The following is a 12,500-nucleotide window of genomic DNA, read 5'->3' as shown; positions in this document are numbered from 1 at the left end:
GTAAAAGTAAGGAGAAATATCACCAGCTTGTGTGTTTCCGAAGTTTGTTTAGAGCACGTTCAGGTACCGGTAAGCTTAATTTGTTGGAGATCTTGTTTGAAGTTTGTTCTTTCTAGCCGATTCTGGTTCTAAGCCAAGCTGGCGTGTTTCAATGAAATACATCAAAATGTAAATAATCTAGTTTTCTGAGATAAAGTGGAATAAAGTACATCAATAAAACTCCTTGTTTGACCTTGAACCAACAAAGACCATCTGTCACATTACGAGCTACAGTGTATAGAACGTCTGTGATTTCTAATTTTACTGTTTAGTGTAGTATTCGCTGGCTTTTGACAGTCGACTCTGAAATGGCTTATTTCCGTTTTCTGTTCGCTTGCCGAGGATTTGCTTGTTTTCTTTTAAAAGTCTTGCGATTCAAGAAAAATGAATTGCCTAACTGGTGAATTCAACAGTGATTAAATTTCACTGGAAAAACAGATATCGCACTCATCCCTTCTTGATTCATGCAATCAGAGCTTTTCCATCCTCCCGCTCACTTCTCTTTAAAGTTTCATGATGATTCGGAAATAAGTGTGCCATTCTTTTGCCGGCCTGATCTGACGGACGTTTTCCCCATGTCTTGCAGTTGCACTAAGCAAACATTTACTCCACACACTAAGGAAGGCCTGAACTTGTTGTTTCTGCTGTTTTTCAGTCTAATCTGATGCCAGATCAAAATGTTTTTTGGCCTTACGTTTGCACCAAAAAGTATCACAGTAAAAGGCAAGCCAAACAACGGATGAAGAAAAAATAACACAATTTTTATATAAAACTCTGAATTTCGAATTCTCAGACTAAAATTTCTGCAGTCTCCGACTATGAATCAAGGCAAAGGTCATGATGTTCTGTCAAAAGGAAGAAACTGATCATGTGCTTATTAAGGCAGCCACAAAGGTGCATGTGATCACCTTGTGTCAAGGTTCTTCTTTACATTGAATGAACTGCAGGGGAGAATGTTAACCGTTTGTCGCTTTCACAGTTAAACAACATACTTTTTCATCAAGAAATTTCCGTCTTCTGTTTTTTTAATTTTGTTGTAATATTTAACTGAATATTTACATTTCACCTGTCGGGTCAGGAAGTTTTCTTTGTCGGGTTGACCTGAGACGTGACTCTTATCTGGAACACTGTTGAAGGTGCTAAAACTGGATGTTTCCTACGAGTAATGCTGGCTGGGCCAATCCAAAAAAAAAAAAAAGAAAAATGCTAGAATAAGTACTCCTGGTAAAGTCGATGCTTACAAGCCAAAAAGCCCATCAGGCCGGCGCTCATCTCCGGTTTCCGTAGCATGAAGTGACTACAGTAGGAGTATTTCTACTCCACCATGGATGTGATGCTAGTCCATCACAGGGTTACCAAAGTATTTCGCCAGTACCCATTTATACACCTGGGTGGAGAGAGGCATCCTGAGAGTAAAGTGTCTTGCCCAACAACACAACATAATGTCCCCAGCCAAGACCTGAACCCGGACCACTCGATCCGGAGTCGAGCACTCTAACCATGAGGCCACTGTGCCTCCCAACTCCTGGTAACTCCAACAATAAAGCCCTGGCTAAACGAGAGCGAGAGTTGATGAGAGTTCACGAGAGTTGAAACTCTTGTGAGTGATCGAGAGTTGGCCAAATGAGAGCGAGAGTTGATGAAAGTTTGTTGAGAGTTACACGTGTAAAAAAGAGAGACCCTGGGAAAACCCTTTCTGACGTAAATATGGCGATTAGCCAACTGGTATATTTAGCAAGCCAGATCGCTAAAATGAGTTTGTGTGTAAGCTTCTGCAGGTTTATTTCTAATGTTTATGCTTTTGGGCTGTCACTTCCCTATTGCAATAGTCCTTGGAGGAAACATCCCAGAGGCAAGGTCTTGAATAGTATAAGTCAATTAGTGCAAAAATTTCCTCCCGACTCCACTTTTTTTCCAAAGCATTGGCATTGTTCCTTGGTCCCCAAGTCCGATGCCATATTAGTTTTCCTGTTTTATCTCAGCCCACTGGAAAAAAGAAACTGTAACTGCTGACCGCAAAACTCTCACTCAAACTCTCATGCACGGCTAAACGAGACAAACTCTCGACAACTCTCATGAAAATTTGAGCAGCTTCAAATTTGATGAGAGCTCTCGAGAGTTGATGAGAGTAGCGGAGAGTGGATGACAGTTCCTAGCCAAACGACAATAAGAGTTTCAACTCTCGTCAACTCTTGCTCCTGTTTGGTCAGGGCTTAACAGAAGCAGGCCAGGAGATCGAGCTGGAATGCGGCATATTTCTCATCATCCCAAGAGCTGCTTAGTCCGGATAAAAAACACTACCTATTTTTTGTTTTGTTTCCTCAGAAACATATCTATTTTGACTTCATGGTGAACTACTGTAATTGAAAATCTAAACAACTATGAGATCCAAAAACAAATTATGAACACACGGACCTGAATTATCGCAAATCATAATGCTGACAAACACAAAAGTGAAGGAAATGGTTCATAAATATGATGTTTTGTACTATCTGAAAGTGCTACTGTGAACAAAAAATCACTTTCTTTTTTTCTTCAGATTTTGAAAGTGTGTTTGCTTCAAACTTGACTGCAAATTTTGAGCTTTGATTTTTATTCAAAGGTTGTTTACTTTGAGCGTAAGTTTTGCACTTAAAGGGCCACCATTAGTCATGTTCCAAACTGAACAATTGGACATCAGAGGGTTGGATCTAGGCAAAAGTGACGTCATTGACTCACTAGCTTAAAATTTCAGCTATAAACGAAGCTTATTATATATGCAAAACACAAATTTGAAAGTCTGAAAGCCCCAAACTCTCATGCTGCATATTAATTCAGCCGCGTACACACTCATTGCATTCTTAAACCATTGAGTCTTTGAAATCATTTTCTCCTCTATCCAGCACTCTCAAGACTATAAAGTTAGTAATGGCTCTCCATGAAAAAGGAAAATTCCAGTTAAAATAACCAGGTGACTTTTCTAAATCAAGGCTTAAAACTTGGGCCACTTACTGTTTAGTTGACATACATGTAGTTTTGAAATCCAAAGAAAAATATAATCGATTTTTTGGTCCTAGTAGTACTTGAATGATTTTGGGTTAGATCAAAGCGATACATTGTTGAAAAATCTTTGTGTTAATGAGTAATGCAAACACTCTTCTCACTAGTAGGTCGTAGCAATAAATTGGGTTAACCAGGCACCAGTTAAAGAAATATTGTTGGCTTCCCAAATAAACTTCATTGTACACTATAGTTATCAAAACAAATCATTTTCTGACGTTAAAAACTATAGCTGCTTTTTATTCATTTGCCAGAAAGAACAGGACTAAAAATTCCTGTCATTTTTATGAAAACTGCTCGCGTATCAAATTTCAACCCACATATGCAAATTAGTTAAGTTATTACACTACACAATGAATCCACAAAGGACGAACAATCTCACAGAAATCTTTTCTAATGAAAAATTTTATTGAAACAAACGATATCTTTGCTATTAGAGGCAAAAAACCCATCCTAATTTTCATTGCATGCATGAAAACAAGAAACCCAATTCGTGGAGGGTTGTCCAATACACCCACATTGAGTCGAAACTGTCTTGTCTTTACACAACTCCTCTTAGAGACTGTCGATTCGCAAGTTACTTAGAAAAATTACAGGAAGAAGGATAACGGGACAGTAAGAAATATTGACAATTCGACTTGAATCAACTTAAATCGAGATCTGCATTGTCTTGACAATGTTTGGCCCACAACCAGCAAGGAAGGAACAGAATCTTAAATGACAACACCTATTATCATTAATATAGCCCCTGGAGCACTTCCCCAATCTCCGGCCATTAATACTACCCCCTAAAACCTACCAAAGATACAAACAGAAGACTCTAGGCACAAAGACAATACTCAGCAGGGGAGTGACGAGAAAGACCTGTTGCGCAACTTTTCCATTTTCCTGACATGGAAAAAAATAAAATAAAAGAAAAAAATAAAACTCATCTCATTTTCTGACTGGATTGCCTATGTTAGTTTTAAGGAAACTATTTCTCATTTATTCGAACCATCTAGAATTTAATAAGATCTATGAAAAGTTTTAGAATTTCACAGCAAAATGAGTAATATAGCTCGCCACACGCGCATAGAAATTATCGTGAGGAAATGGGCAAATACCCAACTTCTTCTCCGTAAACTTGGAACACGTCCTACACCAAATAAATACAAGACTAATTTCTCATGGTAAATAAAAAAAATTGCTACTCATGCTATCAGTAAGGTTATGGAATCTGCTACTGCTAACCTTTCGCTGTCTTCATTGGTACAAGTGTAAACCAGGGTATGTAAGTTTTTTATCTTTTTATTTGCGCTAGCCTTTCAAGTGTTGCGTTTGTCAAAATTAGTGCTATTCTTTGCTACATCCTGAAATGATTATTTGGTTTCATTGAGACCCTTTTTGATTTAAAACCTCTAGGATATTGTTGTAATCATCCATTATACACTGTATATGCTGTACGCGAGTCAGGATATGTAAACTACACGTATGTGCTACAAATCCATATTAATCCTCATGTGAGGCAGGTACCTTTTGTTGTTTCTATTTTTTGGCATATCGTGCCACATACCAGGCTTATTTCAGTTAGAATCTATAATAATTATTGTTAGTATCTTAATTATTCAGTTTGAACCTATGATCTATCCGCAACTTATGAATAACTAGAGTTGGCTTCTACATCTGTAAACTCTTATCATCCAAACTATGAACATCATTCTGTGAAAACTATGGATTTATTTGCTATTGTTCGATTTTGATTTGTCAATTCCACCATCAGTATTTACAGCAATGACACTGTACACAGCCTTGATTGATTATTTCTCTGATTGTCTGTACATTAAATCCCTTGAATTAATCCATCGAGTTCAAAATTCTATCTTGTACCAAGAGACCCTGAGACTGATTCAGAGCTTTGGAGTATTGGCAACCTCTGTTACATTGTAGTTCCGGGCAGTTACAGCTTATACATGTATGGCAACTCAATTTAAAAAAAAACGCCACTCACCACTTGCCATATGGCAACCCAATAACTATTTATAGAATGTTCCTAACAATCGCAGCAATTTATTATCCAAATATGTCTCCTTGGAGAAAATAGAATTTCAATTATAGAAATTTTCATATCCAGAGTGCTAATGCCAATCTAGTTAACTTTAGGACCTCCTGACAACCGCCAAACTGTGCCTTGTTCCCCGAATAAGATGTATGTATTTTAGATTCATAACTTGGGCCAATTTTCGAACAACTATTGTTGACCTGAACTGTCGTTAACTATACTGCAGTCTAATGTATGATTCACTTCATATATCATTTCATTCCTTGATTCATTAATCACCAGAACCGTTAGAACCCACAAAAGACCAGGACATAACATCAGTGGCGTCATAGCTCAGTTGTTTAGAGGGTCACACTGGCATCATCATGAGGTTCAAACCCCGGTGAAGTCCTTTATTTTTCAGAATTCTCTACGCAATTGCCAAAATTGCGTTCATAACTGCAAGGATCATAGCTTTACTTGATTTCATATCCGCAGTTCAATATATAATTTACTTCATATATTCATGCATTTCATTCATTATATCTGTCACTGAGTCTCTCCGCTTTGTCATCCATCAGTCATGATGTCAGCATGTGTATCGTTGTCTATGCTACATGTAATACTGTACCTCTTACAGTCCACATGGAATTTGCTGCGAACTAATGTTGCAAACTAATGTGACAAGCGAAATAAATGCCCCCTAAAAGTGTCAGTACCAAAAATCTGGGCTACTCTCTTATAAAATCTCAAACGTGTATCTTAGGCCTTTATTTTGGTGAGAATCTGCACGATCAAAACCTTCAGCTTCATAACTTTAGAACACTTTTAAATTAAATCGTAGAAGTGATAGGCAGCAATAGTGGGAAGTACAAGTGTAACTAAACATTGTGACTGTGCAGTGTGGTCAATGACTCCTGCACTGATTGTGAGGCTGCTTCTACAATAAAAGCTCACGAAATGTTCTTGCTTGAAATTGAAGCATCATGCTACAGGGGGCAACCACTGATGCATATTTGTCTCGACATCTTGACTGGTGCCAACAGGGACATTATTTCAAGCCCTGAACATGCATGCCTTTGCAAATGAGAGAAGTGATCCTCGCACTAACGTCTTATCTGGAGAACTAAAACAATTATCATAGTCTTATACAGCTGTTTCAAGAAAGGTTTTCAGAGAAAAGTGCAAAATCGCACATGACAAGCACGAGGGGTATTGTGGGATTGTTTTAACAGCGAATGGACATGTGATAAAAATGGCACAAGACTCCATTCATTTTTGATTGTAGGTTTAAAACCGTTGTTCAGTTAAAGCAATACTTTCTTCAAAATAATTGTGAGGCAGAAATTTTTACAGCAACTGACATGAATTTCCAAATCGGGTATTTCGGAGAGGGAAACAAAAAATTCTCCATTAATTTTTGTCCAAAACTAAAATGCTCCATGACTAAAGAACCTCATTTTAACACATTTCACCCGATTCTGAGCAATTTCTGTATTACCAATGACGCAATGCAATCCCACCCATTTTGATTTATTCATACTTTTCTCTACCTTTTTGTCATAATTATTTTCTTGTTGAAAGCTTTTAATCCTTTTGTTTTTTCCTCCATTTTTTCAATGACTGTGCTTTTTCTACACGCTCTCCATTGTGTGTCGTCAAAGACAAAATTTCTCAGCTTTGACCAGATTGCTTGCCAAAATTCACATGTGTTTTGGGCTTTCTACATGTGCTTTGCATTTGTTATGTAAAACATAGCTTCCAGAACATTCTAGGGTGGCTACCAAGCCTAGTTTGGAATCCTTCAAGGGTGAGATCCCGACCGAAGCTTTTCAACTTACGTACTTCTATTTGCACTTGATGCAACCTGAAACCCTGCACAAACGTTTCCAAACGGTTCACAATAAGACTAGCTCCTCCGTGAGGGTACACTGGGTTGCCTGCACCGTTCCAGACATTTTTTTTCAAGTTGGGGGGTCATTAAGACCATTTAAGGGGTCACCCAGAAGTCATACCAGCAGAGGCCCTTTCGCTCACAGGTCCTCACACGTTTGTACGACGAAACAGATCCTTTTCTAAGGTTAAAAACCTGGCTACCGGCCTATTAATCAATCATTTGTCATAAAAAAGAAATTCCTGTCCTCTTTAGAAAAAATAAACATGCATTGCTTAAACTTGAACTTGATTTTTATTTAAACACGGTATATCTATCAGATAAAATAATAATAATAAAAATTACAATCTTCTTTAATCTATATAAACATGATCCGAAATTAAAAGAGAAAATAGAGAAAATAAAAAAATTCTGCTTTGTATAGATGCCGTGTGCGTTTAGTCATTTCAGACGAAGAAATCGCGACAACCATTTCGAAAAAATTGAAGTGATTTTGCTTGCAGCAATTCAGGGGACAAGCTGTTCCAGATAACCGCACCATTATAGCTAAAGCTATTTTTCAGGAAATTGGTGCGGGGCAATGGAACAGCTAGTTTGTTTTCAGAGTTCCTTAAATTATAAGGTGGATCATAATGTTATGCGCCTGACATGGCTGCACGTTGTTTCAGTAGCTCGCTATTTTTTGTTCTTTTTTCTGGCGTGGTTTTATATTTCTTTATTTTTAATGACTGCCTCGGAGACTCCAGAGGAAATTATGTGGAGCCATTTAAGTTTTACGGCGTTTCTAAACTCTTGGGAGCAAGATGCGGGAGACCAAGGATTGCTCGGCCGATTGTTGTGTGGTATAAACATGGCCGCCTATGTTTGTCACTTCCTTCGGTTTTCGATTTGGCCATTGACATGGATGTTGAACGTAATCCAGGTCCTGCTTTTCATTGTAATTCTATTTCACGCTATCGAATGACCCAGGATCAAGCAGCGAGAACTAATTTGAGTATATCTTCGACTTCTTCTTCATTATCTTCGTTTGCTTCGGCTGTTACACTTTCTACCTGGAATTACAGGAGCCTTGAGGTTATGCTTCCTGTAGGCCACCCTAACGCTTTGGGTACCAAGTATTGTGTGAGGCGCTTTGGAAACTCTTTTTGGCCTAGATAGAGGGGCAACAGAGCCGGAAGGCGTGTTCAGGAAAGAAGACGAAACTGTCATTTTAATATTCCTACGATTGTTTCAGTCACCTTCATTCTTATCGCTGTGTAACACCATTACATCAAGGGGCAGCTTATGCAAATCCGCGCTGTGTTGATAACTTAATCTCTATCGCTTGTACACCTATAAATTTTTGCAAAGAACCTCACCTTGCTGATTTGTGTCCGCTTAATGCAAGATCCGTTAAAAACAAGACCTTAGCCATCAAGGATTTCGTAGTCGAAAATGATATTGATATGATGGCTCTGACAGAAACTTGGCTTAATTTCGCTGACAACGATAATGATTTCTTCATCGTGATATCTGTCCAACCGGCTACAAGTTTATACGCGCGTCGCTCTACTGACAAAGATCACTTTATAGATCAGTGCAATGTGGTTTCGAATCTGATTTCTAATGCTAAGCTTGAGTACTATTCTGGCTTAATTGAGGACCATCAAGGTGATCAGCGGATTTTATTTCAAACTGTGGATAAATTATTGCACAAGAGAGCTGAACCGATGTATCCTCATTCTTCTTCTGATGTGGATTTAGCTGAGAGATTCGCAGATTTCTTCAATAGCAGAATTGTACATATCCATAATAACCTCTCTAGCAATGCTTGCGATGCAGCACCTTTCCTCTCAGACTCAGTCCACTGCCCTTTTCAGTTGACCAGCTTTGAAGAGGTGTCGGGTTGAACAAGTGAAGCATCTTATCAAGGCTGGTTCTATAAAGTCGTGTGCTTTGGATCCAGTTCCTGTGTGTGTGCTCAAGAGACAGGAATTGTTGCGGACGTCCACAAGGAAGCGCTGTTGATCCCTTTATTGAAGAAGGTGGATTCTGACTTTGAGGTTTTTAGTAATTTTCGACCGGTTTCGAATTCAATGTTTACTTCCAAATTAATTGAAAAGGCTGTTGCTCATCAGTTAACTAGCTATGTTTTGAATAATGATCTAGGTGAAGTTTTCCAGTCTGCATACAAGAGATTGCACAGTACTGAAACGGCTTTGCTTAGAGTTCAAAATGATATCCTGCGAGCTATTGATAATCGCCGCTCTGTTATCCTATTGGCTTGTTTTGTTAGATCTATCTGCTGCATTTGATACCGTTGACCATTCTATTCTTTTGCAGCGATTGTCACATCATTTCGGTATTAAGGGCATAGCGCTTTCCTGGTTTAAATCTTACCTCACTAATAGAAAGCAGTTTGTGATGGTTCGAGAGGGAAAGTCCACTAGTCAAGATATTTTTTGGGGTGTACCTCAAGGCTCAGTCTTAGGACCTATTTTGTATTTACTGTATACATCACCGTTGGGGAACATAGTTAGATTTCACAGGATGTGTTTTCACTTCTATGCAGACGACAAGCAAATTTATCTTTCATTCGAGTCACCTTCGACGGTTCACAAACTTTCTGCTGTTTCCTGCATTGAGGCCTGCATTAGTGATATAAATAAGTGGATGCTGTGTAATAAGCATAAGCTTAATAATAGTGAAACGGAGGTGCTAGTCATTGGAGCGCAACACCGCCCTCACCCACAGCTTGATCTTTTACTTGTTGACGATGAGCAAGTAGTACCTACTTCATCCGCGAGAAATTTGGGAACCGCCTTTGATGACAACATGACACTTGAGTCTCACGTCACTGCTATTTGTAAATCTGCTTTTTTTCTCATTAGGAATATCGCTAGAATTAAGCGATATTTGTTGCAAGCGAATATTAAGACTCTAATTCACGCGTTTGTTACTTGTAAGTTGGACCACTGTAATTCGCTACTGATTGGTCTTCCCTGCTACCTAATTAAGAGGTTGCAGATGGTTCAAAATTGTGCTGCTCGGTTGGTTGTTGGTGGTCGTAAATACGACCCAGTTACGTCAGTGTTATGTCAGCTTCATTGGCCACCAGTTGAGCAGCGCATAGTTTACAAGATATTGCTCCTAACTTATAAAGCTCTCAACGGTTTAGCCCTCCTATATTTATATGATATGCTTGAGGGTTGCATTCCTGTGCGCAGGCTTCGATCATCTGATAATTATCTTTTAAACGTTCCTCGGTACAATCTCAAGAGTTATGGTGGTAGAGCTTTTTCCGTTGTAGCTCCTAAATTATGGAATAATTTGCCACTAGATATAAAGTTAAGCCCTAATGTCAATGTGTTTAAATCTAAGCTTAAGACTTATTTGTTCAAGTATAGTTATTATTGATAGCATTTCTTAGCTTTATTGTTTTTTAATACTGATTTTTATTGTGTAAAGCGCCTTTGGACATTGGATAAAGGCACTATATAAATGCCTACTTATTATTATTATTATCATATTTAGTGAAAAGAGAACCAAGATAGTCGGGCGCAAGACCATGAATAGATTTATAAACCATGGTGGCCACTTGTATTTGTCACTGAGTATCCAACCATTTCCAGTTGAGTTGCTCAAAAAGAGGATCAACGCTTGTGTCATAACTGGAGAAGGTTAGAATACGGTCAGCCCGGTTTTGCAACTTTTGGAGCTTATTCGAAAGACTTTTGTAACAATGCCCCCAGACCTCGCTGCAGTAATTAAAGTACGGTTGAACTAAGGCATTGAAAACGGACTCCAGCGTGGTTCGGTTAACAAAAGGCCTACAACGTTTAATTGCTCCAATGCCTGATGCGATTTTCTTGGCTATTTTTTCAATATGTATATTCTATGAAAGGTTTTCGTCTATATGCACACCCAGAGATTTAACCGAGCTAACTTGTTTAATTATGTCACCACCTATGATTAGTTTAGGGGGAGTATCGTAAGTACCTAACCTTTGCCGCGATCCAATTAACATGAACTCAGTTTTAGATGAATTTAGAGTCCATTTGTTAGCAGCGAGCCATATGTATTAACATTGGATATAGGTCGTGATTCATAACATCATTGATCGTTTCTATGTTGTTACTGGCAAAGGTCAGGTGGGTATCATCGGCATACATACGTGCAACTGAATTAGACAGGTAATTAGGAAGATCATTTATGTATAAAATAAAAAGCAAAGGTCCTAGAATTGTTCCTTGCGGAATACCACAAGTGAGAATTTGACTATTTGAGAGCGAACCATTTACGAAACACTGTTGATTGCGATTATCTAGGTATGACTTAAACCATTCATAAGCGATACCGCGGATACCATATTCGAATAATTTGGACAGAAGAATTGTATGGTCAACGGTATCGAAAGCATCTTTTAGATCGAGAAAAACTACTGCATTTACACTGCCTTTATCTACATTCAATTTTATTATTGCACTTTTGGTATTGTACGTGTGGTAGTGACGTAACACAGCGATTTATTCCATATAAAATGTCAACTGAGCTGTGTGTTGTCTTCCAGGAGATTCAAGTTGTCCTTGGTAATATGTAGTTCTAACAGTGCACAATATTGTTTTGGTATTGTCTATCATTGTAATTCCATGGTAGAAGTCTTGGGTAAATAGCCTGAGAAGACATGTGGTTACTAGCAAAGTACTGAACCCAGAAAGATTGAAGAAAATAAATGGGAAGTGAGAAACATTATTTGGCTTCTGGGCTGACATGTTGATAATTTTCAAGCTCCCTGACAACTTCTTTCACCACAAGTTTAAGCGTGCCCTCTGAGCAGCTTTGTAATACTAAAATTTACTACAATTAATCCCTCTCTGGCGGGGTTAGTATCTGGATGGGTGACCAACCCCTTCGTAAAACATTGGAAGCATTGGACCAAAAATACTATTAACGCTAACAAATGCGAACTCAGCAAGGTACAGATTTTGTCAGCTTGCTTTATGCAAAAACAAATATTGATGAAAAAGTAAATTGATACACAGTTTTTAGAAAGAGCAGAAGGAAGTTTCCAGGACGGTCGCTCAAGAATAACAAATTTACGACATGAAAACAACATTAATTTTTGAACCATGAATATAAAATATAAAAAGTTACGATCAGCAACAAACATTTTGGGAGATTTTTTCTACATTCAATTTTATTGTACTTTTGGTTGCACAAATAAATCGCAAAATCGAAAGTAACATAGCCGGAATTCAGCGGGCGCCGTGATTAAGTTACCGCGGCATGTTTACTCGCCAAACAGTGAAGCATCTGTGTCAAATGAAGGGAAGATACCGGGTTTTCGTAAGTTTCTTTTTCTGTCAAGTGTTATAAAGTTTGACAACTATTAATGAACGAAATCAAAACAAAGATCAAAATCGCCCAAACTCTTGAGGTTGACCATTGTTTCTGCAAAGTCAAAAATTTACTCTCCAAGACAAGGTTATTTATCACCAGGAAATTCCATCATTTTGGAAATAGCAGCTACTT

General features: G+C 38.2%; 1 protein-coding gene and 1 pseudogene across 7 annotated transcripts in view; both read right to left on the bottom strand.

The window, feature by feature from the left end:
• The window catches only part of LOC137999261 (zinc finger CCHC domain-containing protein 14-like), a 133,521-nt gene that overhangs the window by 57,146 nt on the left and 63,875 nt on the right, over positions 1–12,500 (bottom strand). The gene's annotated exons all lie outside the window — the stretch shown is intronic.
• LOC137991900 (uncharacterized) lies at positions 6,248–11,063 on the bottom strand (annotated as a pseudogene).

The sequence above is a fragment of the Montipora foliosa genome, chromosome 1 (assembly GCF_036669935.1).
Source record: "Montipora foliosa isolate CH-2021 chromosome 1, ASM3666993v2, whole genome shotgun sequence".
NCBI lineage: Eukaryota > Metazoa > Cnidaria > Anthozoa > Scleractinia > Acroporidae > Montipora > Montipora foliosa.
Note: the sequence above shows the minus strand (reverse complement) of the source record. Positions and strands in the feature narration are given on the sequence as shown.